Genomic DNA, 25,332 nt, shown 5'->3' with positions numbered 1-25,332 from the left:
CTTTCTTTCTTTCTTTCTTTCTTTCTTTCTTTCTTTCTTTCTTTCTTCTTTCTTTCTTCTTTCTTCTTTTTTTTTTAAGATTTATTTATTTGTTTTAGAGAGAGAGAGAGGCACTCACAAGCCAGGGGTGAGGGGAGGGGCAGAAGGAGAGAGAGAGAATCTCAAGCAGACTCCTCTCTGAGCATAGAGCCCAACACGGGGCTCAATCTCAGGACCCTGAGATCACAACTTGAGCCAAAACTGAGAGTCAGACGCTTAACTAACTGAACCCCCCAGGCTCCCTAACATTGTGTGTTTCTTAAATAAATAGAACTAGTCAGCGAGTTAAATCTCCCTTTTACTATATGAAAAAAAAACTCATTTGCTCCAAACTTCACAGCCTTTTCTGCCAATAGCCACGTGCTTCTGCCAGAGGGAAAAGGAGAACAGACCTCCGTTTCTGATATCCTCATTTGGCCACAGCCTTCGGCCAAAGACTCTGTGTTTATCCTCATGTAGGACTTACTCCCTCCCCAACACCAGCTTAAGGGCACCCCCTAAAGCTGCCTTTCCCCAGCAGTGATGAGGCATGCTTTTTGCTGACTCAGATACCTGAGTATTTTGCCAAAGCAGAAACATCCTTTTTTTTTTTTTTAATATTTATTTATTTATTTATTTGAGAGAGAGAGACACAGCGAGAGAGGGAACACAAGCAGGGGGAGTGGGAGAGGGAGAAGCAGGCTTCCGCCGAGCAGGGAGCCCGATGCGGGGCTCGATCCCAGGACCCTGGGACCATGACCTGAGCCACCCAGGTGCCCCTGACTTTTTAGTGTAAGTATATCCCATGCAATAGTTGGGAGATACTTATACTAAAAAGTTACTTGTTGTTTATCTGAAATTTATATTTAAGTGGGCATCCTGTATTTTATCTGTCAACGGTACATGCCCTGGATAGGAAGAAATCCAGGAGAAGCCCTACAAGGCTAGTTAGTATTTGGTGGGGGGACGACCTCTCTCTATAAATGATTTTTTATCAAGGGGACCATGTTCTGCCTCCCATAGACAAGAGGGACCAGAGGTTGGGTTGTGGGCTCAGCAGCTCAGAAGCAACAGGAGAGCGGTTACACGGGGTGTCTTGTGCAAGGCAGTGTGCCCATGTGTGACCTCAGATTTGGACCCAAATCCTCCCTATGTGCTAGAGCTTAGTACTTCCATTTTTTTACCTCTCCTGAAGAACTATCTCATATTTCAAAGGTACATGATTCATCAGGAATCCTCCACACTGGCAACACGCTAGCCACTCTGAAAATAGAGCCTGCAGACTCACATGGGAACCCCAAAGGATGGGGATCTCTTTGACTTCGAGTCACCAGGATTGAGCTAAGATGAAGTGATCCTCATAAAAACACACTTATGTATTCATGCACGTGCTTTTTTTTATTATTATGTTATGTTAATCACCATACATTACATCATTAGTTTTTGATGTAGTGTTCCATGATTCATTGTTTGTGTATAACACCCAGTGCTCCATGTAGAACGTGCCCGCTTTAATACCCATCACCAGGCTAACCCATCCTCCCACCCCTCTCCCCTCTAGATCCCTCAGTTTGTTTTTCAGAGTCCATCATCTCTCATGGTTCGTGTCCCCCTCCGATTTCCCCCCCTTCATTATTCCCCTCCTGCTATCTTCTTCTTCTTTTTTTTTTTTAACATATAATGTATTATTTGTTTCAGAGGTACAGGTCTGTGATTCAACAGTCTTGCACAATTCGCAGCGCTCACCATAGCACATACCCTCCCCAATGTCTATCACCCAGCCACCCCATCCCTCCCACCCACCACTCCAGCAACCCTCAGTTTGTTTTCTGAGACTAAGAATTCCTCATATCAGTGAGGTCATATGATACATGTCTTTCTCTGTTTGACTTATTTCGCTCAGCGTAACACCCTCCAGTTCCATCCACATCATTGCAAATGGCAAGATTTCATTCCTTTTGATGGCTGCATTATATTCCATTGTATATATATATACCACATCTTCTTTATCCATTCATCTGTCCATGGACATCTTGGCTCTTTCCACAGTTTGGCTATTGTGGACATTGCTGCTGTAAACATCGGGGTGCATGTACCCCTTCGGATCCCTACATTTGTATCATTGGGGTAAATACCCAGTAGTGCAATTGCTGGATCGTATGGTAGCTCTATTTTCAACTTTTTGAGGAACCTCCATACAGTTTTCCAGAGTGGCTGCACCAGCTTGCATTCCCACCAACAGTGTAGGAGGGTCTCCCTTTCTCTGCAGCCTCTCCAACATCTGTCATTTCCTGACTTGTTAATTTTAGCCATTCTGACTGGAGTGAGGTGATATCTCATTGAGGTTTTGATTTAGATTTCCCTGATGCCGAGTGATGTTGAGCACTTTTTCATGTGTCTGTTGGCCATTTGGATGTCTTCTTTGGAAAAATGTCTGTTCAGCACATGCTTTTATATATTCTCTTTTATGTTTACTCTGGCTAAGCCTCGAGTATGTTACCCAAGTCATCTCAGCACCAGACTCTGAGATGTCTTTGGAGAAATGGGAGCAGCATCCTGAAGAATAAAGTTTGATCCTAGAAGAGGTCATCTTTAGAGGTCCCGTGAGGGCTACAGTTATATTTCAAAGTTTAGTCATATTATACAGACAGTGAAAGACGCCTCTGGTGAGCAGAAGGAGGAGGGAAGCAGGGAGGACAGAAGAAAGAGACATCTGAGACAGAGAAACAAAGAGAAGTCGAGAAAGGATACCCAGGACCTAATTTCTCCTTCGGTTGGATGAACTTTTCTTTAACAATCAAGCTTCTCATCTTTTTAGACTGAATGTAGAAAAACTTTGACAAAATACAATCAACCTGATCCAAGAATCGTTGTTTGGGAACACAAGGAAAAGCACCCTTGAATTCAAATGGCAAACCCAGAGTGTTCTGATACAGTGATTCTCTCTCCATGTAGTTGATATAGGGTCCATCTGTAAATCTATGTAGGTAAATACATTTATCTATAATTAAATATAATGAATTAGTTCTTGTCCCCAAAATGGCTTACGGATATGGTATTTTTTGGTAATATATATTTGTGCATCCTTAAATTTGACTGTGGAAGTAATCACATTTCCTGAATCAAGGTGTTTTATTTTTTGGTTTTGTTTTATTTCCTTGCTCCTCAGCACACTGATTGTTAGAATGCTCTGGAAGAACAGTGAACCAAACAAGTATCCCTGCCCTAGGGGGGCTTGTACACGCTCCCCCTACACTCCTGTGCTCTGAGGCAAACAATGGTGCTTCTCTACAAGCATCAGAGATCATTTATTCCCTTTTCGGCTTTGGTTCGGGCGGGACTGGCTTCCTGGGTGTGTGGCCTGTGGAACCACAGGGCCCCTGCTTGGGAGAGCCTTGTGCTTAGACGAATGCTCTGCTGTCCCCAGCCTGAAACATATAATCATTTTTGTACAAGGGCCTCCCATGTTCATTTTGTCCTGGTCTTGCAAACTATGTAGTCTGTCCCACACTTATGCATTATAATACAAAAAAATCAAAATAATAATTATGTTTCCATAGAGAACTTAGAATATGTCTCCTAAATTATTCAAATATTTTCATATTTGTAACCTCTAAATCGCTAGGAAGTCAGAAGATGATTTTTTTTTAAAGATTTTATTTATTTATCTGAGAGAGAGAGTGAGAGATCACAAGCAGGGGGAACAGCAGAGGGAGAGGGAGAAGCAGACTCCCTGTTGAGCAATGAGCTGATGTGGGGCTCGATCCCAGGACCCTGGGATCATGACCCGAGCCGAAGGCAGACACTTAACCGACTGAGCCACCCAGGAGCCTGATGATTTTTTTTTTTTTTTTAAATGGGGTAAGTGAGGCCCAAGGGATTATGTCTATGTCTAGCTAACACCCATTTTTCCTAAACCTCACACTGTATTTCTCAGATGTGATCGCTCTACCTTTGTGCTTCCCAGAGCTCGACCTTTCTTCTCATGCCAGCTAAGGACTTAACGAAAGAGAGTGGGGCTCTGAGCTCTGTCCTTGCCACTTTTCTGTGCATTAAATTGGAATTTTTATAACCTGTGGGACTTAGATAGCTCTTCACAGCCAATAACTTTCCAATCATCAAATTTCACTGTGATTTGGCCGATTGTGAGCATATTTCTACTTCTTTCCTCTGGTTTGCAGAGAACAGGAAGAAAAACAGGATGCACAGGGTAGGGATAAAGCCGGCAGGAGGAATCAAGCTTTCCTAACTCTGTCCTCTGGTCCAGCAAGCTGGACCAACCGTGGAGCCGTCAGGAGCCACCGATGAGAAAAATCCTGGTTGCAGGAGACTCAGACCCTCCGGCCACTGCAGACGGGCAGTGTTTCCGAGTTACTCTTCCGTGAGGCCATGGACAGTCTGGTCCGGCTGCCTCTCATCGTTACTTCCTTTTTGGATGCTCCTCTAACTTGCACTTACTACAGATCTGTGTTCTCAATAAATGACTATTGTGGCGTAAAACATACCACAGCTTTATTTTGCCAGGATTAGGTTAAATCTGTCTTTGGGGCTGGTGTGTTTTGAGGCAGGGTGATATTATCTTAAATAATTATCAGATCTCCAGAGGTGAATGGGAGAATGAGATTTTACCTTATCTGTGGGACTTAATCCCTTCTATCTTGTTATCAAGCTTCTATGACCTTAATCATGCTTTCTTGTCTGTTTGTATTGTATTTGTGCGTATCTGATATATACATACATATACACACATCATATATATACATATCATATATATACAAACCATATATGTCATATACATATGGTTCTGACACAGAAGAAGTCTCAGAAAATGTTTGCCAGATTCAAATGTATATTTTGATCAATCAGAAATACAGGGGCACCTGGGTGGCTTAGTCAGTTAAGCATCTGCCTTCGGCTCAAGTCATGATCCCAGGGTCCGGGGAACGAGCCACGCATTGGGCTCCCTGCTCAGCTGGAAACCTGTTTCTCCCTCTCCCTCCCCTCACTCATGCTCTCTGTCGCTCACTCTCTCTCTCTCAAATAAATAAATAAAATATTTAAATAAAAAAAGCAATACACATCTACATTAACACTGCTTGAGGGGCGCCTGGGTGGCTCAGATGGTTAGACGTCTGCCTTCGGCTCAGGTCATGATTCCAGGGTCCTGGGATCGAGCCCCGCATCGGGCTTTCTGCTCAGTAGGGAGCCTGCTTCTCCCTCTCCCTCTGTCTCCTCCCTGCTCATGCTCTCTCTCTGTATCTGTGTCTCAAATGAATAAATAAAATCTTAAAAAAAAAAAAAAAAAACACTGCTTGAAAAGTTTAGAAAAGAACGTGGTCATCTGTTGTCATTGTGACTTTCTCTTCTGTGGCTCACAGAACAGGTATCATTCTTCTCTCTCAGCGATGGTTGTGTATACATTCTGAGTGGGGAGAGTCAGTTCTGAAGTCAGTGGTCAGATTAAACTTAGGTGAGATGCAACACCAGCACCTTATAATGACCTACTTTCTACTTTGCAGTCCATAATATCCATTTTAGGTGAATCACAAAGATTCTTATAATAAAGGCTATTCCCCTAATGAAAACAGAGATGGAGTGATCTTCCCCACCCCTCTTTTTTTTTTTTTAAATTCAAAACCCACAACTTTTTCATAGAGAAAGAAATCTGGAGTGCACGATCAGGACAGTCATTTCAATATATAAAGGCAGAGGCTCCCCCAGCCCTAAAAGTACCCTCTTTCCCTTTCTCGAGCTCTAAACTTTCCTTCATTATTCTCAGACTTTGAAAGCAGTTCGCGGATTTTCAGGAAAAATGGCAAATTTTCAAGCATTCCCTAGAAAGGGTGGAGCCCTGCATTTCTCATTTATCTGCTCTCCTTACATCAGTGCATCAGCCCGATGTTTGCAACCCCAGGCATTTTTTTTTACTCCAGTTCATTCAAGGGTGAACCAGAGATGACAGGCCCGCTGGGCTATGGGGGGTGGGGGGTTGGGGGGGAAGTGTGAGACTCAAAGCACAAGCAGGTGCCCTCACAGAAGAAAGCTGGACAAAGCTTGAGAAGTCCCTGCTCTCTGATTTCTAGCCCTTCTACAAAGCTGTTTCGTTTCCAATCCATTTTCTTATAAGTTTTGACTCTTGGAAAAGTCTCGTGACTTTCCTAGGCAAAGTCTCCAGGGGAGCAAGGTTTCAAAGCCCGCTGCTAAATATGTGCCAGGCTAACACGTGCAAGGGGCATTTGTTTACAAAAACAGGGTAAACGCACAGATTGCTTCTCACCAGGCCTTACACCCCCACGGCTGCTTAACAACTAGTACTGAGACTTGCGGGCGTCTGGGGAACAGACTGTTTTGAAGCTGTTTCTTCTCTGGGACTCTTGACTGTTATTATGATGTCATGCATGTTCCTCTTGTTTTGTTCCAGATGTATAACATTAACACAAAAAGTTGGAGGTCATGATTGCATTAGGCTCCAAAAACATTATTGCTTGTCTTTTCAGCGCCAGTCCCCAGCACGACTTGCTGAAGAAGAGCTGGCATTTCTAGCATTTACACAATCGGAGGTCTGGGGTGGGGGGGGTGGGAGTGGGGATGGGGTAGGTCCACTTCACTGGGGACCCCAGTAATATTACAGACCCAAGAATATGTCTAGTTCTCAAGGTGGCAGCTTATTTTACTATTGTTATGGGTCAATCAAAAGGGCTTTGGATCGCCTTCACAAACTTATGGAAGGGCTATTAAATACACTTGCAGGGTTAGTCAATTGCAGACATACTTACACAGGTGTAGTGATGCCAAGTAGCAGCATCTCCATCGTCTGACCTCCAGCTGCCCCACGTGAAAATAGTGTGCTCGGCATGCAAGCATAGCTTCAATACAAATCCCCTAGACCCCCCTTTTAACCAGATAGCCAATCCTCAGCCCCATTATTTCTTATATAGAGATTCACGTACGTTTGCAGTGAAAACAGAGCGATCTCAAAAAGTCTGTGCAACAGTTATCTGTTGCTGCGTAACGAATGACCCCAAAGTTCATGGCCTGAGCAACAATCATCCTTTATTATTTCTCACAGGTTCTTGCCTCAGGAACTTAGTTAGGGCACAACAGGGCTGGGCTGCCTCTGTTCCACAACTTCTGGGGCTTCAGATGGAAGGCTCAAAGACTGGGGGCTGAAACCATCTGAAGGCTCATCACTTTCATTTCTGCTAGTTGATGCTGGCTGTTGGAGGGGGGCCTAGCTGGGGCTAAGGGCCAGCATGCCCCTGTGGGACCTCCCCATGGGGCTTGGGCTTCCTCACAACATGGTGACTGGATTCTCAGTGTGACCATATTGAGACAAAGAGAGATCCGGGCAGAGCTGCGTGCATGCCTTTTATGACCTCGTGTCGGCAACATGCAGCATTACTTCTACTGTGTTCTTTTGGCCAAGACAGTTACAAAGGCCTGCTCTGGTTCCCAGAATCCACCTCTCGTGGCAGAAGCATTGAATCACACAGTAAACATGTATTGGATCAGCCACCTTTGAAAAATACAAGCTACCAGAGGTACCACCTCCATGTACAGTGGCTTTTCTGCAGAAGCAGTGGATTCTCTATCCATATTAGCAAAGGCACCTCCTGAATCAATATTAATGGAGCTGTGTGAGAAGTACAACGATGGCAGGTCTCCCATGGGATGCAACAGCTGTCAGAAAGCCGAACAATTCAGTGGAAACCCTTGAAGAACTTGCCGACTGGAAAGACAAGAGAGCTGATTGTTGGATTCTTCTCCCAGCTAGAGAGTATAAGGCTCAGCAAGTTAAGAGCCAACAAAAGCAACACCATAAAAACAACAACACCCATACTTTCCCGCACTTGATGTTTCTCTAAACTCTATCCCATCTGACTCACAGGACAGCAAGCTGAGTGAAGTATGGACAGTCTTTCCCAGAGTGTCAACGGTAAACAGGGAAGACACTTCTCCTATGTGCAGGGAACTTGCACTTACATAGGAGGAGATGGACAAAAGACAAAGCAGAATAAACGAGGTGACAAATGAACAGGAATATGGCAGCTAGTGATGGGCATTGTAGGAACGCTTGCATAGAAAGTGGTGGAGACGTACCCAGGGCCGTGCTGAGCCCAGCAGTGCATTTTAAGTGTTCGATGACAACCTCTCCCAGACTCCTGGGATATGCGTCACACACGACTACATTCTATGGATGGAGGAATTCAAGTCACCGGGGACATCCCGTGGCTTCATGAAACCAGCGGCCAGCAGAAATCTCACAGGTTGGTGTAGCAGCAAAGGCCAGGGTGGGAACTCCGGCTTACTGGCAGTCGTCCCTTGTTCCCCGAGGGCTGCACAGCTCCAAGCAGTGGTGGGTGATCAGGTCTGGTGACCTAGGTGGTGGGTGATCTAGGCTGGGCCAGGTATTGTCTCCCCTTGGGGCTTGGAAGGAGTGCCAGGAGCCCTTTGAGAATGGAGAAATCAGTGACAGAAACACATGATCTTCCCTAGCTGTTTGGATCAGGAAATGAATGAAAATTATCTTTCTCTACATAGTAGATGTGGTCATGAAAAGCTAGATGTAAATACAGTCTTTGTGGATTGAACTGTATTTTAAAAGCTCTCTGACATCAGGATTGGCAAAATATTGATAATGGTTGAAGATGAACAAAGGATACGTGGGGGCTCACTAGACTATTCTATTTTGGTATATGCTTGAACATTTCTCAAATAAAAAGTAGGTAAATGAGCAAATAAATAGCTGTCCTTCTGGCAGTGGATCTCTCTCTCCCTCTCCCTCTCTCCTTCTCTTAAAATAAGAACAATTAATTCTAACTAATCTTTTTTGAAAAAGTAAATTTTCCAAAAAAAAAAAAATGTCTAATTCTTCAAACACATTTGGCTTTTCTAGCGCCGAGCAATAGCATATTGAAATAATTGGCAGTATTAGCGCCACCTTTAATTTCTGTGATAGTTAAATAACACGAATAGGCCTGTTTCTACCTATTGGGAACATATTTACTAAGCATCAGAAGGAGGCAGCGTGGTTGGCGTGGTTACTCAGGAGAGGCGAGAGGAACCTGGGAGTTCTGGGCCCAGGGTCTGATCCCGGCTCTCCTCCAGCAGGTCTGTGACTGGAGGCAGGTCTCCTCCCATTTCAGGGTCTCAGTGTTCTCAGGGAATGGAAGCGTCTGCTCTGGATCGCTTCAGGGATCCTTCCTCCCGACAATGGGAGCTTGAGACAGGACCGGGAAGACAGGTTAGAATTTCCATGTCCTTGGACCAGAATCAACATAATCTTCGTGGCCATTAGGGATGTTCCTATCATCTGAGGCTTCTCTCTCTACTTGTCTCCTTGCCCCTCCTCAGGCTAATGTCTTACACTGTCTGAAAAGGAAACCGATGAAAAGATGAGTAACAGCTTCTGGCTATTGAAAATATTTTCACAGTATCTTTGAATTTCTCAGATAACACAGCATATAAAGGTCATTCTCTTCATCTGGAAGAAGGTAAAGCGAACTTCGACCAGACCGCCACAACTCCGTGCCCTGTGGAAAGTCTGTGCTTGGGCTGCGACCCCACAGCCACCTTTTCCTTTCCTTCCCCTTGACTGGTGACATGACCTCTCTGGGGTCACTCTCCTCTTCACCCCCTGACCAGAAACCAACCATGGTATCTCTAAAACACAGCAAGGAAACGCTTGATGCTCATGCTGTAATATGCTTACAATTCTTTCTAGGCAGTGGGATTGTGACTTCTAATTTTTTATAAATTTTACTTATTTTAGCTTTTCTCTTGGGGTTTCTGGACTCTCCAACTTTTCCTCAATGAGCAGGCATTCCTTTGTACTCAGGAAATTAACCCCAATACACACCATGTTTTAAAAAGTAAATACGGTTACTCCTCAGTTTAAAATCCGTCGCTGGCCCTTGGTTGGCTGTCCATGCTTAGCGCAGAAAATTCAGAAGCACCGGCCTGGCCCCTCGGCCTCCAGGACCCGGGTTCCCTACTGACCGATCTTACTCCTGGTTCCCTGACCCTCTGCGCTCGGGTTCTCAGGCTGTCTACTGATCGCACCCATGCCCCGCACCCACACGCACCTGCCCTCTGCCTCTGCTCCCTGCCCTGCCACCACCTTGCCACCAGCGGTCCTCCCCATGTCTGCACTTCCTTATCCCTCCTGCGGGGGGTGGGGGGCAGGATGCAGCACGCTCCTGCAGCCCGAAGCCTTGTCTGGGGGCACCCTCGGTTACCCCCGCCCCGCGCGGGCACCCAGGCTATCACGGAAGCAACCCCAAACCGCAGGGCGCAGTGCCGTTTCTTCACTAGCCGGGAAATGCCCTGTCGCCAGGCTCAGTGTCTTTCTCCAGTTTTGCTGTTTTCTCTTTGGTCTTTTTGGACTTCTCAGTGTCCAACAATGTCAGACTCACAGCAAGTGACCCATGAAATCACTGAATGTTTGCTTGGGTTTCAGGATGTCTCCGCAGCAATTATAAATCACTAGAGGTCGTTTCTGCTCCAATAAAGGCCACTTAGGGATAAACCCATGAAGAGTGTTGCACGCAAAGGACCAACCTGAACACAAATGACTTTCTTGGGACCGACGTTACCTGAAGCAGGGTTCCCCGCTCTACCTGCGCTGCATTTGCCTGCCACCTGGAGCCCCACCTGGCTTAGAGATGACAGCCTCAGGCGTGCTTCTGTTTCCACCACCCCCCCACCAAGCTCCTTGGGGACCCTCTGGTATACTGTAGGTGTTCATTCAATGCTTGGGGAAGGAATAAATTTCACAATTAGGTAGCCCGTGTGGCAGGAAGGGTTCCCTCCAAATGAATAAGGGCGTTAAACAGTGCGTGCCTGGGCGCCCCTGGGGGAGTTTTGGGGCGCGGTTCCTGCACTGGGGCACCTGACGGAGCGGGGCCTCGGAGCCTGGCGCTGGGCCCTGGGACGGGGCTGTGCGGTCTGGAGCCAGGCGCCCGGAACTCAGCCCGCGTCCTGGGCGCTAACAAAGTTCGAAAATTACTTGCCTTTCCTCCTTCCCACATTAAGCTGCAGATTCTCCGTTATTTTTGAATTCTCCTCTGCCCTCTCTCCAGAGCTTTGCCAGTCCCGACACTGAAGAGTCTCAGAGCGTCACCCTTTAGGAATGTAAAATGATTCTTGTCCCAACGCAGCTTTGCTTAATAACACACTCTACAAATTCAGGGAGCTCGTTTGGGTAAAACACAGTTTTTCCTTTTCGTCCGTTTTCTGCTTTCTCCAAACAAATTCTAAGAAAGACTGCAACATCAGCAAGTTGGCAATTTGGAACTGAAATAGAGAGTCTAGAGTCTGGAACCTCAAGTCTTTCTCCGGTTGAAAAAATAAAAATTCTTTGAAGTGTAGAAATTTGTGCTTGGCAGCGCTTCCGTCTGGCGTTGTTTCATTTTTCACAGACCAAGCCAAAGCTGGGAACTCTATTCCTCAACCCTTCAGCACGAAGCTTCTCTGCCCTGTAAACCTTCACAAACCGGGACAAGAGTTGTCCTGAAAAGGGGTGTGAGCCTCCTTCCATCATGTCTGACCACAGAGAGGAATCCCCATTGCCTCCCCCTCATCTTCCTAACCATCCTGTCCCCACCTACAGTGACATACACCTCAGAACCCAACACCCAACACCAGGCAATTGGTTAAATGCTCTCTGAAGTATGGGGCGGGGCGGGGGAGGGGGGATGGAAAATGGGAGCAGGCTTGGTTAGGTGGCTGCCACCTATGCATCCGATCCCCGAAGTAGCCCCCCTCTCTTTCCTGGGTGGCTCATGCGTGGGGTGTGGGCTGTGCTGGGGAAATGTGTGATTTAAATATGTGTGTTGTTTAAAACCATTAGTTTGTGATTATTGTCATGTAGCAACAGATAGCCTTGCCTGGAATTGCCACCATTCATGGATGGATCCCAAAGGCTCTGAGGTCCTGGTGCTTTTTGGAATATGATGTGCCCACACCAGCCCCCGGCACAGGGCGCTTGCGGGGGATGGGAAGCAGCACTTGATCACTGGGTGCAGTGAGAGGAGCCAATGATAACAGATAATCAATACAAGTAGTACTTAAAAAACACACTAAAAGTAACTGGGGTGATATAATCAGGAGTGTTATTACTGTCAATTAGGCACCAGGGAACTTCTACTATAAAAATATGAATATTAAATGAAAATACAATTTATTTCACAGTAACAGGTGGAGGAGGCTAGAAAAGACAGGTTATTTGAGAAGTGCTTGTGAATTATTTATTTCTCAAAACTATGTCTCTTACCCCTTGCTTAGAACCCCCTCTCTCTTCCTCAGTTGCTTTCCCACTGCCTCCCACCTGGAAGCTGATCTCCTGCCTTCCTCGTTGGATCGGTGACTCAGTGGAACCATGTGCCTGTCTGATTTTAGGCATTGGCTAAATGCACCTCTCTGGTTTGGGCACATCAGATCCCAAAGAGCACCAGGACCTCAGAGCCTTTGGGATCTGAATGGTGACAATTCCAGTCAGGGCTCACCACAAGAATCTGGAGAAGGCCCAGGGGAGCTTTGCCATCCATGAAGTCTGCACCATACTTTTCAGCTTTCCTCTGTCTGATTAAGATCAAGGGCCAATTTCCCAATGTGTTTTTACTTGTTTGGAACCCAGTAGAAGTGGAGAATTTGGATATTTCACCACTTGAAATTGGAATTCTTCTATCAGTTTCTGAATTTAATTTCTGAGATATGGTGCCTGATGGGCACTTTCTTTTAAGTTGCTTTTGTGATGTTGTAAGCTCCACTGACACAGCTTTAAGGTTTGATGAAACATTGAAGAACATTTCTATAACGAACAAAATGCTATGTCCAGGAAATCACCCTCATTTTGTTGTCAAAAATATTTTTTTTTCTGTACTATTTGTTTTATATCAAAGTGTTTGGATTAAGTTTGTTATAAACATAAACTGTTTGGAAGGTTTTCTTTAATGCAGTAGTCATTTGTATCTCCTCAATCTGAAAGACAAACACACACACACACACACACACACCACATTATCACCTAGAAGTGAAGAAAGATGGAAGGATCCACATGTGGGGTCACTTTCTCATGCTTGACCTCCACACAAATGTTCTGAAACAAAGATTAAATCAGACAGTGAGGCCTGCAGAGTAAATAATCTCTTCCAAGTTTTTTTCACTTGGTCCTGGAAAGCTGGTCCATTTCTAGACCAGGAGGGAGGCTAGCTGAGTGGAGCCAGGACTTACCAATGCTCGTTCTGAAGGATGTTGATAATGCCACAGCCTCAGCCGGAGTGTTGAGTCAGGCAACTCTCAACTCTTCTATTCGGATAAACTTAGGCAGCAAACCTTATCTTTGTACCACCCTTGGAACAGGTGAGCCAGGGAAATTCTGCAGAGACTGGAAGTGCTTATCTGGGGCAGCAGGAATGTTCATACCAAGGGAAAAAGCAAAACTGAACTGCATGTGTCCAAATTGCTTTCCTTGGCAGTGGGTCTCCAGGGATCTGGCCTTGGCCTGGGCTCTGGGAGCTGGCCTAGCATGGAGGAATGATGGGGCTACAGATCTGGAGCCAAAAATCAACATTCAGAATTAAGCAGGCAGAGGGGCACCTGGGTGGCTCAGTCAGTGAAGCATCCAACTCTTGATTTCAGCTCAGGTCATGATCTCGGGGTTATGAGATTGGGCCCCATGTTGGGCTCTGCGCTCAGTGGGGAGTCTGCTTGGGATTGTCACTCTCCCTCTCCCTCTCCTCACCCCTGTCTCCTAAATAAATAAATAAATAAATAAATAAGCCTTAAAAAAGAAAGTATCAAGTAGGCAAAGTAGGAAGAATAGGAAGGACTGAGCAGAAAATTTGCTACAGGGAGATTGCATCGGGACTCCAGCATGAGTGAGGACAAAGGCACACAGACAGAGAAGTCAAAGCCCCAGGAGATTCTGTGAGGGACAGGGCCTCTTTAGGGCCCCTCGATCTTGTCTCTGGGTGGAGAGGGGATGTGAGGGCAAACTCAGCACAGCAAAACCAGGGTTCCCAAGCCAAGAATGGAATGGAGAGAGCTGACAACACTGAAGGGAGGCCGGAAGCCAGTGTCAGAGCCACAGTCTAGAGTTAGCAGAACAGACCAAGTTCAAGTCAGGACCGCAGCGAGTTAGATGGCCTGGTCCAGGAAGCAGTTTTAGTCTCTGCTTGCATTAATAAATCAACCAATGCATGATTTATGGATAGATCATGTATGTTACCGGTAGGACCAGGGCTGGAAGGGATACTTTATGTTTAACCTGGACAGTCCCTGTACCACCAGCAATGGAAAGGAATGTCAAAGGCTCAGGACAATTTCATCCCCATCCAGGAAAAAGAAACACAAACCACAAGGCCCTCAGACCCTGGGTCTATTGCTCCCCATTTGTTCATGGGGGATAGCATTGGCCTGTGGGGAGTGAGCCTTCTCTGGGGCCTGCAAGGCAGAGGTTGGATTTCATTCTCTGGTCTGCAGCTCTAGGGGTCAAGCTGAAGTCTTGCAGAGGAAGAAGGCAGGTTTTGAATTCAGACCTGTAGTTGACATTGACTGGAAGCCTGTTTAGTGCCTGTCATCCGGGCTGTGCCCTGGGGATGCTTTCAGTGCTAGAAGGGAAATTTCTGAGCAGCGAGGATGCAAATCTATGGGTGAGAGTATTCATTTTTCTTTGCTGAATTTTAGCCATTTTCAGATTTTCCTTCTTAGAGTTATACTGTTGTTAAGTTTTTTTTTTTTTTTAACAATTTTTTCTCCTTTGCCAGTAGGAAAATGTATGCTTCACATTTCTTTTGAATGTCATTCTCTTCTTTCACCCAAGGGTAGGGGTGGATCTAGTTTTGTGGGGCTTGGAGACTATACAGTTTGGGAGTGGTCCTCTCCAAGAAAACGAATATAAAATTTTAACACAAAATTAGGTACATAAAAGTGAAATGATTAAATTGGAATGAGAAAAAGAAAGAAACCACAATATATGATCAATTTTTAAAAGCTGTCAAATATAAAACATCAGATCTAGAAACTATCACACTATTTTTATTAATTAGCTGCCTGACTTTAATAATCTTTGACCTACATTTTTGGCTGGGTAGTCCAATCATCTCATTTAGCAACAATTTTTATAATATTTTCTATAGAGAAAAACCAAAAACTACTTCAGTCTTGTTTTGAGCATGATGGTTTTACTATTGATAGTTTAGAAAAATTTCCTTTAGCTTTTCAACTTTTTTTTTTTTTTGATGATGATGTGATGATGAGTTTTAGAATTGTTACCAAATGTGAGAAAATCTCTATCAATTTTCCTTCCTTTAGGAGCTGCTATGGGTGCACTCAACTTTTTGGAGTCCTACTATATTCCAAACACAGGAGTCCTGATAAATTCTATTTTTGCATGATTCCCATTAAAGAAGAACAAAGCTGCACAACACATTTCTAATTCCATACACTGCATTGTGGAATATATTCCCAGTAGGGGAAAGTTTTAATTTTGAATAGGCATTGGTGAGAACTAACTCCTTGACTTACAATTTCCATGCCTGATGTTGCAAAACTTTCTATGGGGTAACTTCTGATTCTGTACATGCCAAACTTTGTTTCTCTTTCACCTGCCACCTGCATCCCAGGTCAGGCACTGGACATCATGTTCACATTGTAATAATTCCCGTGTCCCTGTAGCTCTGTGTCTGAGCTGGGTAAGTCAGCAGGTGTGCAAGCAGAGAATTCCTGGGAGCCATTCCTGTATCTGGACAGCTGGCCAGGACTTAACCATACATGAGAAAGACTGTGGGGTTATTGTATACATGTATCGCTAACTCAACTTTTCTTTGGACAGATCTCAAAAATACCCATGGACTCTCCAATGCTACTTGACATTGGGAAATGTGACAAGGCGGAATAAGAAGTACGGAGAGACAATGGTCTTGACCATGAGCAGCCAAAATATCCCACATTGGCTCATATTACCAGAAACATGTGATCCTGTAGACATGTTGCTAGGGTCCACCCAAGGTTTTAAGAGAAGCTGAGCAAATGCAGAGCCCAAGGTGGATGCACCACTTTCTGGAAAATCAAACCTTCCCCAATATACTAATTTCTCAGAAGTCATGGTTTTGAGCTCCTGGATTTCATTTTCTCCTAGAGAAGAGTGGGATTTTTAATTCCTTCTCCTTGGGGCACATTTTCTTATTTTCCTCCTTGTTTTCACAGTGGGCACTTTAGCTGGCTTCCAACATAGTGACATAAAGTACTTAGGATTTTTAATTCATGCTTATTATTGTTATTTGAAAAGTGAAAAGTCTCCAAATGTAATAATTGTTTAGGTTCGTCCAGGACAGAAACACAGGGAACCAGCAGCTCACCTTTCAGCCACGTGGCAGCTCCTTTATTTCTGCATGAGCTCCTCCTGCCGTGGACTCAGGACAGTCTATAAGGCCATCACTGGAGGGCACAGAGAAGGACGTCTCCTCCCAGGATTAAAACTCAAGTCAGTTCATTGTAGATCAGCAGATTTTAAAAAGCTGCGTGAAGAATTTAAATCTCTAGTATTTCTAAAATGTTGGACATGTTAAAAAATAAGGTGTTGGCAAGTGTATGGTTTTCTAGCCTTGCCTGTTCTCACTCGCAGCTGATGACTCGGATGCCAGGTTGGGCAGCATGCTCCGCTCTGCGTGGTATCCTGAGGAGCCTGGACTCAGGGCCAGCACAGTGACAATCTGGTCCCAGCCTGGCTGCTTACACTAAGTCACATCCCCTTTGTGCAATATGCAACCTGGGCAACCAGGAGCAGGGAAGGAAGAAGATCCAAAGCCCACCTGGCTCTGCGGCTCCAGGTTAGAATTCACGCCATTTAAAAACTACATTCCAGTATTTCAGTTTCAGCTTCTCTTCCTCCTTCCCCCTCCCCATCCTTCTTCCCCTTCTCTTCCTCCCCCTTCTTCTCCTGCTTTCCCTTCTTCTCCTCCTCCATTTCCTCCTCCTCCTTCTCTTCCTCCTCCTCTTTCTCCTCCTCCTCCTTCTTCTTCCTCCTCTTCCTTCTCCTCCTCTCCTCTTTCTCCTTCTTCTCCTTTTCCTTCTCTTTCTCCTTCTTCTTGTCTCCTCCTCGCCCTCCCTCCCCTTCCTCCTCCTCCTCTTCCTCCTCCTTCTTCTTCAGCTTTCAGCACCAGCACAGAAGAAAACTTTCAGTAACTCCTTTTGGCAGTAAGAACCAGATGTTTTGTGGAAATGTTTGTTCAAATTAGGGGGTCCTTCAAGGTTAAGTAGCTGGTCTTTCATTCTCCCTTCAGGGCAGGAAAACAACACAGACCCTAGCAGAGAGGAGATTGTTCTCATTTAAGAAGCTCCAAACAAGAAAATTCCAGAGCCTGTTACTTGCTTTGGTCATTTCACGGTCATGTATTCAGCATCTGTAGGTGCCTCCCGTGAGGTGCAGAGCAGCCTGTCTGGGAGGTCCTCAGTGGGAACAGTGAAGGGAGAGCTTCCATGAGTGCAGGAGGGAGCCTGGCTGGCTGCGGGCCGGTTCTGCCTCCCGACACGTTTTGTTTGACTTGAACAGTGTTGTGCTACATTAGCTTTTAAAATGATGAGAGAGTTGACAGCATTTTAAAATTCAGAAAATTCATGCGCACTCACGCTCACTTTCTCCCCACACACATTTACAACCCGATTTCCAGTATTTCTTTAAAAACTGAGGTGATATTTCAACTACACTTCAATGAAAAAAAATAAACTTAGGAAAGCTAGGGATGATTGAGCCCGTGTTCCTGCCTAGCTGTAGGCACGTACTCCACGGTCCCCATCACTGCCTGTGGACACCCCAGAGGGACCACCCATGTTACCAGCCAGCCTCAGTGGTCATTGACTTGGTGTCCACGGCTAGAGCCATGTTAACAGAAATATAATGCCAGACACACGTGCAAGCAACATAGGTAATGTTCATTTTCTAGCAGCTACATTTTTAAAAAGAACAGATAAAATTAATTTTAATAATATGTTTTGCTTAACCCAAATAAAATGTCAAAATGGGATGCAACTACTATAAAATTTTTAATGTGATATTTACATTCTTTATTCATCCTGTGGCTTCATAATCCACTTTGAATCTCATGGCATATCTTGATTCAGACTCACTCCATTGCAGATGCTGCAGGTGGGTGGGCACCAAACAGCGCAGGATTCTAGCATGCTACGTGGAGGAGGTGGGCCAGCTGTGGAAGGTTAGGTTGGAGAGAGACATTGAGGCCAGATCATGACCTCAGAGTGCCAGGTCAGGCAGAACGCTCAGCTCTGGGTGGTCTTAAAGGAGGCGCTTTTTTGTATCTCCTTTTATCAACAGTTAGAAGCCACTGGAATTCTGTTTGGGGGCTTCTGTGCAATGTTTTAAAATTCCTTTATTTTATCTGACATTCCTACTCCCACATTTCAAATCCGTGTACTCTTGGACTGTCTTGAATGCATATGGAGAACAGCTGAGCAAATGCTTCTAGAGGTTTCCAAACTGTTTCCTTTAGAATGCCAGGGTTTCAAGGAGGGACCTGGGAGGAACGGTGTGTGGGAGCGCTAGACCCGGGGCCCATCTGGGCATCAACAGGAGGAGCTTCATCAGTTTTACACATGGCATGTGCGAGATTTTATTTATAGAAAGAGCTCTACTGGTTTTTTTTGTTTGTTTTTAACTGAAGAACACTCCTTTATGACATAACCTTCCAGAATGTATAAAATAGTCTCTTCTGTGTTAGGTATTTAACTACTTGGTGTGTTTCCCATTCCCTTCATGTCTTTTATGAATCTTTTATTCACCTTAATTCCCTTTATCCTGGATGGTCCAGTATAAGTTGGGTACCCGATATGGTCATCAGATGCTAAAAGAGGCCTTTTTTTTTTTTTTAAGATTTTAATTTATTTAGAGAGAGAGAGAGAGTGCACATGAGCGGGGAGAAGGAGAGGGAGAGGAAGAGAGAGAATCTCAAGCAGACTCCCTGCTAAGCACAGAGTCCCTTGTAGGGCTCGATCTCACAACCCCAAGATCATGACCTGAGCCGAAATCAAGAGTCCGATGCTTAACTGACTGAGCCACCCAGGTGCTTCTAAAAGAGGCCTTTAAAAAAAATATATAGTCATAAGTCATGCTTTAAAAACTTCAAAGGGTTATTTAGTGACTACATATCTTCACAAATCTCGTGTTATTGAGTGATTATGGATCTGACTGTACAATTATAAGCTTTTACATTAAACTCCATTTTCTGTTACATAAATCAGGACAGCAGTCTTTTGTAGAGACAGATTTCCCACAAAAAGGAAATGGACAATGAAGAAAGTAATTGGCTCCTAAACCTTCGAATCAAACTGACCATGCTTACCCACCCCCTTCCCCAAACCCGTTTGTAAGCTGATCTCTTAGCTTTCCGTTTTTATGACTTACATGGAATAAAGAGCTATGTCTCCACCTCTAGACTGTGACTGTCTCTGACTTTACTGTGATCTGTGGTGAGAGTGGAATTCACAGAGGAACGTTCCCCGGTCAGCCGCAGATGGGCTTCTCGGGACGTTTATCTGCCTACATGGCTGAGCTGTCTGCTCTCCCTCTCCTTCCTCTTCTGCTCAGGTGCTTCCTTTTTATTGGAGTTCATAATTCATCATTCTTTACCTGACAATCAACCGATTGATTGATTGATTTATGGTGGTTCCAAACACGACTTCATAGCATGAGGTGGTTTCTTTTATTGAATTCCTTCAATGTGAATCTAACATGTCCAGGCAAAGCCTGTGATGGAAACCCACCCCAACCCAGTAGTAGTTGTAAAGGACTTCCCCAGGGCTGTGTTCAGTTACAGAGTTTCTGTAAACTTCCTTGGTGTTCCTCATTGTCTTCTGAAAAGGCAAAAAAGGAAGTCAGATGTGTCGGTGAAGTAACAATGCTAATATAACAAGGACTAGGGTGAGGAAGGCATGCTTGGGGACCCTGGGTGGGACAGAGGCTATGCCCCAACACTTGCGTTCGGACATGTAGTCATTCATTCCATGAAATGTACTGAGTAAGGAGCTCATCGATCCAGGCATGGGTGAACAGGGCATCCTCCAGAATGGGGATCCATTCTGGGGAGAGCTTTGAGGGGACACAAGATGGTGCTCCCATGGTGTCACACTTAGGAGAAAGTCCTTGCTGATTGCTGTGATTCCACCTTCACTCTTTTTTTTTTTTAAAGATTTTATTTATTTATTTGAGAGAGAGCACATGAGAGGAGGGAGGGTCAGAGGGAGAAGCAGACTCCCTGCTGAGCAGGGAGCCCGATGTGGGACTCGATCCAGGGACTCCAGGATCATGACCTGAGCCGAAGGCAGTCGCTTAACCAACTGAGCCACCCAGGCGCCCGCCACCTTCACTCTTGTATGAGAAAGTGTAGAATAATGCCAGGGAGATGTTATCATAGGCATATATTTGAATCTGTTCTAACTTACATAAAAAAGTAGGTCATTTGCAAACTTGGATACTTGAATATCAACTTATCTCATTCCCTAGAAATGCCCTGACAGCCCATGTCTTTCAGCACCAAGTTCAAAGGCAAAGCAGACTTCAAGCATCTCAGCAGGAAAAGATGGCACATTCAATGGGGATAAGTAGAAAATTTTAATATTGTGATTATTTGCAAAAATATGAAAAAGCTTAAAAGAAATGAACATGGAACCATGAAGCACAACTGGGCCAGCTACAGCAAGGAGACTTTCTCCCCTGAGCCTGATGCAGGGAGGGCAGAAGTGCTCACTGGATTCCTAAGAGAAAAGAGGGCCATGTGGAGGGAGCTACAGTCTTTGGGGAAGCCACCAACACTCTGTGACTGAGCTCTTCCTATCTTCTGAGCTGTTGCTTATAAATGCCACTGTAAGCCAAGGGCAAGGGATGATGTTGAAGCAGCCCATAGAATCCGGCACAGAACAAGATGGACAGGAAGTCAGAGGGTCAAAGGGAAAATGCCTCGAATAAGCATCGATTTCAACAGGATGGGGCTGTTCATCAGCCAGAGGACCAGGGAAACAGGGCAATCTGGCTCAGTTTGAATTATCAGAATCTGAAGTAACAGCACATTCTCTCCCAGTCATCACTGTAAAGCAATTGCTACTCTAATAAAATGGCCTACTATGTGTTCTCTCCTGCATGCCAGACTGTGAGCTCCTTGAGGGAAGCACCTGCCTTTTCATCTGTACATAGTTTCGTGATTTACTGCAGAGTGCTCAATAAATGGTTGCAGACTGAATAAATGAATGTCCCAGGCCACTACTAAACTGAAGCTCTGTTCCTTTAACTCTTTATCTTGGCCAGAATCGGTCTTCAAGAATGGTGCAGACCAATAAAACTAAGAGTTAGTTTTTTGAAAAGAGAAACAAAATTGACTAACTTGTAGCTAGACTTATCAAGAAAAAAAGAGAGAGGACTCAATTAAATAAAATTATAGATGGAAAGAGGAGACATTACAACTGATATCACAGAAATACAAAGGACCATAAGAGACCACTATGGACAATTATGCAACAACAAATTGGAAAGCCTAAAGAAATGGATAAATTTATAGAAGCATACAACCTACCAAGAATGAATCATTAAAAATGAAAAAATCTGAACAGACCAACAACAAATAGGAGATTGAATTAGTAATCAAAAACTTTCAGCCAAAAGGAGCTCCAGGACCAGATGGCTTCCTGGGTGAATTCCACCAAACATTTAAAGAAGAATCAATATCAATTCTTCTCAAATTCTTCCAAAAAACTGGAGAAGAGTACACTTTCAAACTCATTTTATAAAGCCAGCATTACCCTGATATTAAGACCAGATAAGGATACTACGAGAAAAGAAAACTCCAGGCCAATATCCCTGATGAATATGGATAAATGCAAAAATCCTCAACAAAATACTAGCAAACTGAATGCAACCATACATTAAAAAAAAATAACATACCATGATCAAGTGGGATTTATCCTTGGGAAGCAAGGATGGTTCACATATGCAAATCAATAAATGGGATATACCACATTAATAGAAAGAAAGATAAAAATCAGATGATCATCTCAACAGATGCAGAAAAAACACTGGATAATTCAACATCTTTTCATGATAAAAACCTTCAACAAAGTGGATATAGAAAGAATATATCTCAACATAATGAAGGCCATATATGACAAGCCCACAGCTAACATCACATTCAATCGTGAAAAAAATGAAAGTTTTTCCTCTAAGATCAGGAACAAGACAAAGTGCCCACTTTCATATCTCTATTCAACATGGTACCAGAAGTCTTAACTAGAGCAATTAGATATAGAGAGAAGGAAAAGGCATCCAAATTGGAAAGGAAGAAGTAAAATTGCCTTTATTTACCGATGATACAGTCTTATATAGAGAAAATCCTAAAGATTCCACCAAAAAAATGGTTGGAACAAATAAACAAATCTAGTAAAGTTTCAGCATTCAAAATCAACATACAAAAATCATTTCTACACAGTAACAATGAACTGTCTGAAAAAGAAAGAAAACAATACCATTTACAATGACATCAAAAACACTAAGATTCTTGGGGCGCCTGATGGCTCAGTCAGTTAAGCAACTGCCTTCAGCTCAGGTCATGATCCCAGGGTCCTGGGATTGAGCCCCGCATCGGGCTCCCTGCTCCACAGGGAGCCTGCTTCTCCCTCTGCCTGCTCCCTCTTCTTCTGCTCTCTCTCTCTGTCAACTAAATAAATAAATAAAATATTAAGAGAAAACAATAAAATTCTTAGGAATATATTTAACCAACATAGTGAAAGATCTGTATATTGAAAATTATGACACTGATGAAAGAAATGTAAGAAGATACAAAAAAATGGAGAGATATCCCATGTTCATGGAGCAGAAAAGTTAATGTTAAAATATCTATATTATCCAAATCCATTTATAGTTTCAATGCAATCCCTATTAAAATTCCAGTGAAACTTTCCACAGAAATAAAAAAATCCTAAAATTCTTATAGAACCACAGAAGACCGTGAACAGCCAAAACAAGCTTGAGAAAAAACAAACCTGGAAGGATTACATTTCCTGATTTCAAACTATTTTACAAACGGTAATCAAAATATAATGGTGATGGCATAAAAACAGATATATAAACCCATGGAACCAGAAATAAACCTAGGCATATACTGTCAACTAATATCTGATAAGGAAACCAAGAATACTCAGTGGGGAAAGGGTGGTCTCTTAAATAAACGGTGTTAGGAAAATTGGATATTCATAGCAAAAGGATGAAAGTGGGAAGATAAATATAATGCAAGAATATAAATATAATAAGTATTATTTGGCCATGAGAAAGAAGGAAACCCTGCCATTTGCAACAACATGGATGGACCTTGAAGGCATTGTGCTAAGTAAAGTAAGTCAGACAGAGAAACATACTGTATGATCTCACTTACATGTGGAATAGTAAAGAGCCAAACCCATAGGAACAGTAGAATGGTGGTTGCTAGGTACTGGGGGTGGGGGAAATGGGATGGTGGTCAAAGGGTACAAACCTGCAGTTATAAGATGATTAAGTTCTGGGAATCATGGTGATTACAGTTAACAACATTGTACTCTATACTTGCAAGCTGCTAAGAGAGTAAATCTTGAATGTTCTCATCACCGTCATACTGGTCACAATAAAAAAAAAAGTAATTATGTGAAGTGATGATGTATTAACTCAACTTACTGTAATTATTTTGTAATATATATGTGTATTAAATCATCATGTTCGACTTACATAATCTTATATATCAATTATATCTCAATAAAGCTATAAAAAAAAAAAAGAATGGTGTGGAGCTTACCTATAGGTTTAGTTATCAAGGTTAGAGGCATTTAAGGAATTTGGGATTAAGATGCTTGTTGCTATAGCTGAAATAGGGGGCAATATTCAAGGTCCCGAGACTAGGGGCCCTGGAGGTATATTGAGAAGATCAAGGAACCCAAATGCTAGCAGGTAGGGATCTCAGTGGGGGCATGGAAGGTTTACTTACCACAGCCAACAGGAGCATGGACAGGTCTCTCTGTAGGCTGAACTATAATCTATGTATGCATCTCAGTAGAGCAAATTGAAGGTCTGTTGATATAACCCTGACAGCAATGTAGACCATAATAAATGGAACAGGCCAAGTAACAAAGGTAAGTAATTCTATGCCTAAACTTGAAAAGCATATTCTGAGCATATAAACATACAAAATACTCATGTTTATAGGACTGGGAAATTACAATAATACATTCATTTTTTCCTAAGGACTTAGGAAAATAAATTGGGTCATTTTTCGAGCTCATTGTTTTTTGGGAAAGTAACATACATGAGCACAAATAAATATATGAGTATTTGCAACAATTTGAGGTTTGCCACCATACTTTGACTCTCTAAAACTTATGGTGGTTCTGCCTTGAGGGCACCATATTCACCATGGCCTGGTGTCTTTATAGAAATGCATTTGGGGGTCTGTATTCTTCAATAAAAGAACCACCACAAATTTGGCATGGCTTAAGTCTGTCAGTTCTTCCAGAAGCTGGGGACTTGGACCCGTGAAGCCCTCTTTCAGAGCAATAAGACCCTCACACACATGATATTCTTAATAAAATTCTATGACTCTCATCTTTGGAGACCACATTTAAGACATTTATGATCTTTTGCCATATTGCCTCAGGAAAAAAGTAAAAAAATTAACCGTAGACATTTCAACCGAAGAATCTTTCAGGAAAATGAGAAATGTCTTTAATTATAGAGAAACCAGTACGGTATAAAATGGATTCATAATATGGATTCCACCAGTTCTGAACTCCTTTGTAGGGCTCTTAAAATTGACCATGCTATATAAAATCTACAAGTCGGAATACAATAATAAGGACAATTGAGGGATTCAGGGCAAATACCAGCATATTTTATATTTACATACGACATCAACAGCCACAACAATATTATCCTAAGATGTAGTGGGTTGAATTGTGTCCCCCCCAAAAAGTCCTAATCTCTGGTACCTGTGAATGTCCACCTTATTTGCAAAGAGTATCTGCAAATATAGTCAGGTAAAGATGAGGTCATACTGGATTAGGGTGGATCCTAAATCCAACGACTGGTGTCCTAATAAGAAAAGGAGAGAGACATTTAGACATGGAGACAGAACACACTGTGCAGGAAGGCCACATGAACCCAGATGCAGAAGCTGGAGCAAAGCAGCTACAAGCCAAGAAGTGTGGAGGATTGTTGGCAACACCAAAAGCAAGAAGGGACGGACCCTCCCGTAGAGGCTTCAGAGACAGCTTGACCTTGCTGATGCCTTT

The sequence above is a fragment of the Mirounga leonina genome, unplaced genomic scaffold, assembly GCF_011800145.1.
Source record: "Mirounga leonina isolate KUSES-001 unplaced genomic scaffold, KU_Mleo_1.0 Mir_54, whole genome shotgun sequence".
In the NCBI taxonomy this organism is placed as follows: Eukaryota; Metazoa; Chordata; class Mammalia; order Carnivora; family Phocidae; genus Mirounga; species Mirounga leonina.
This window is presented reverse-complemented; position numbering follows the sequence as displayed.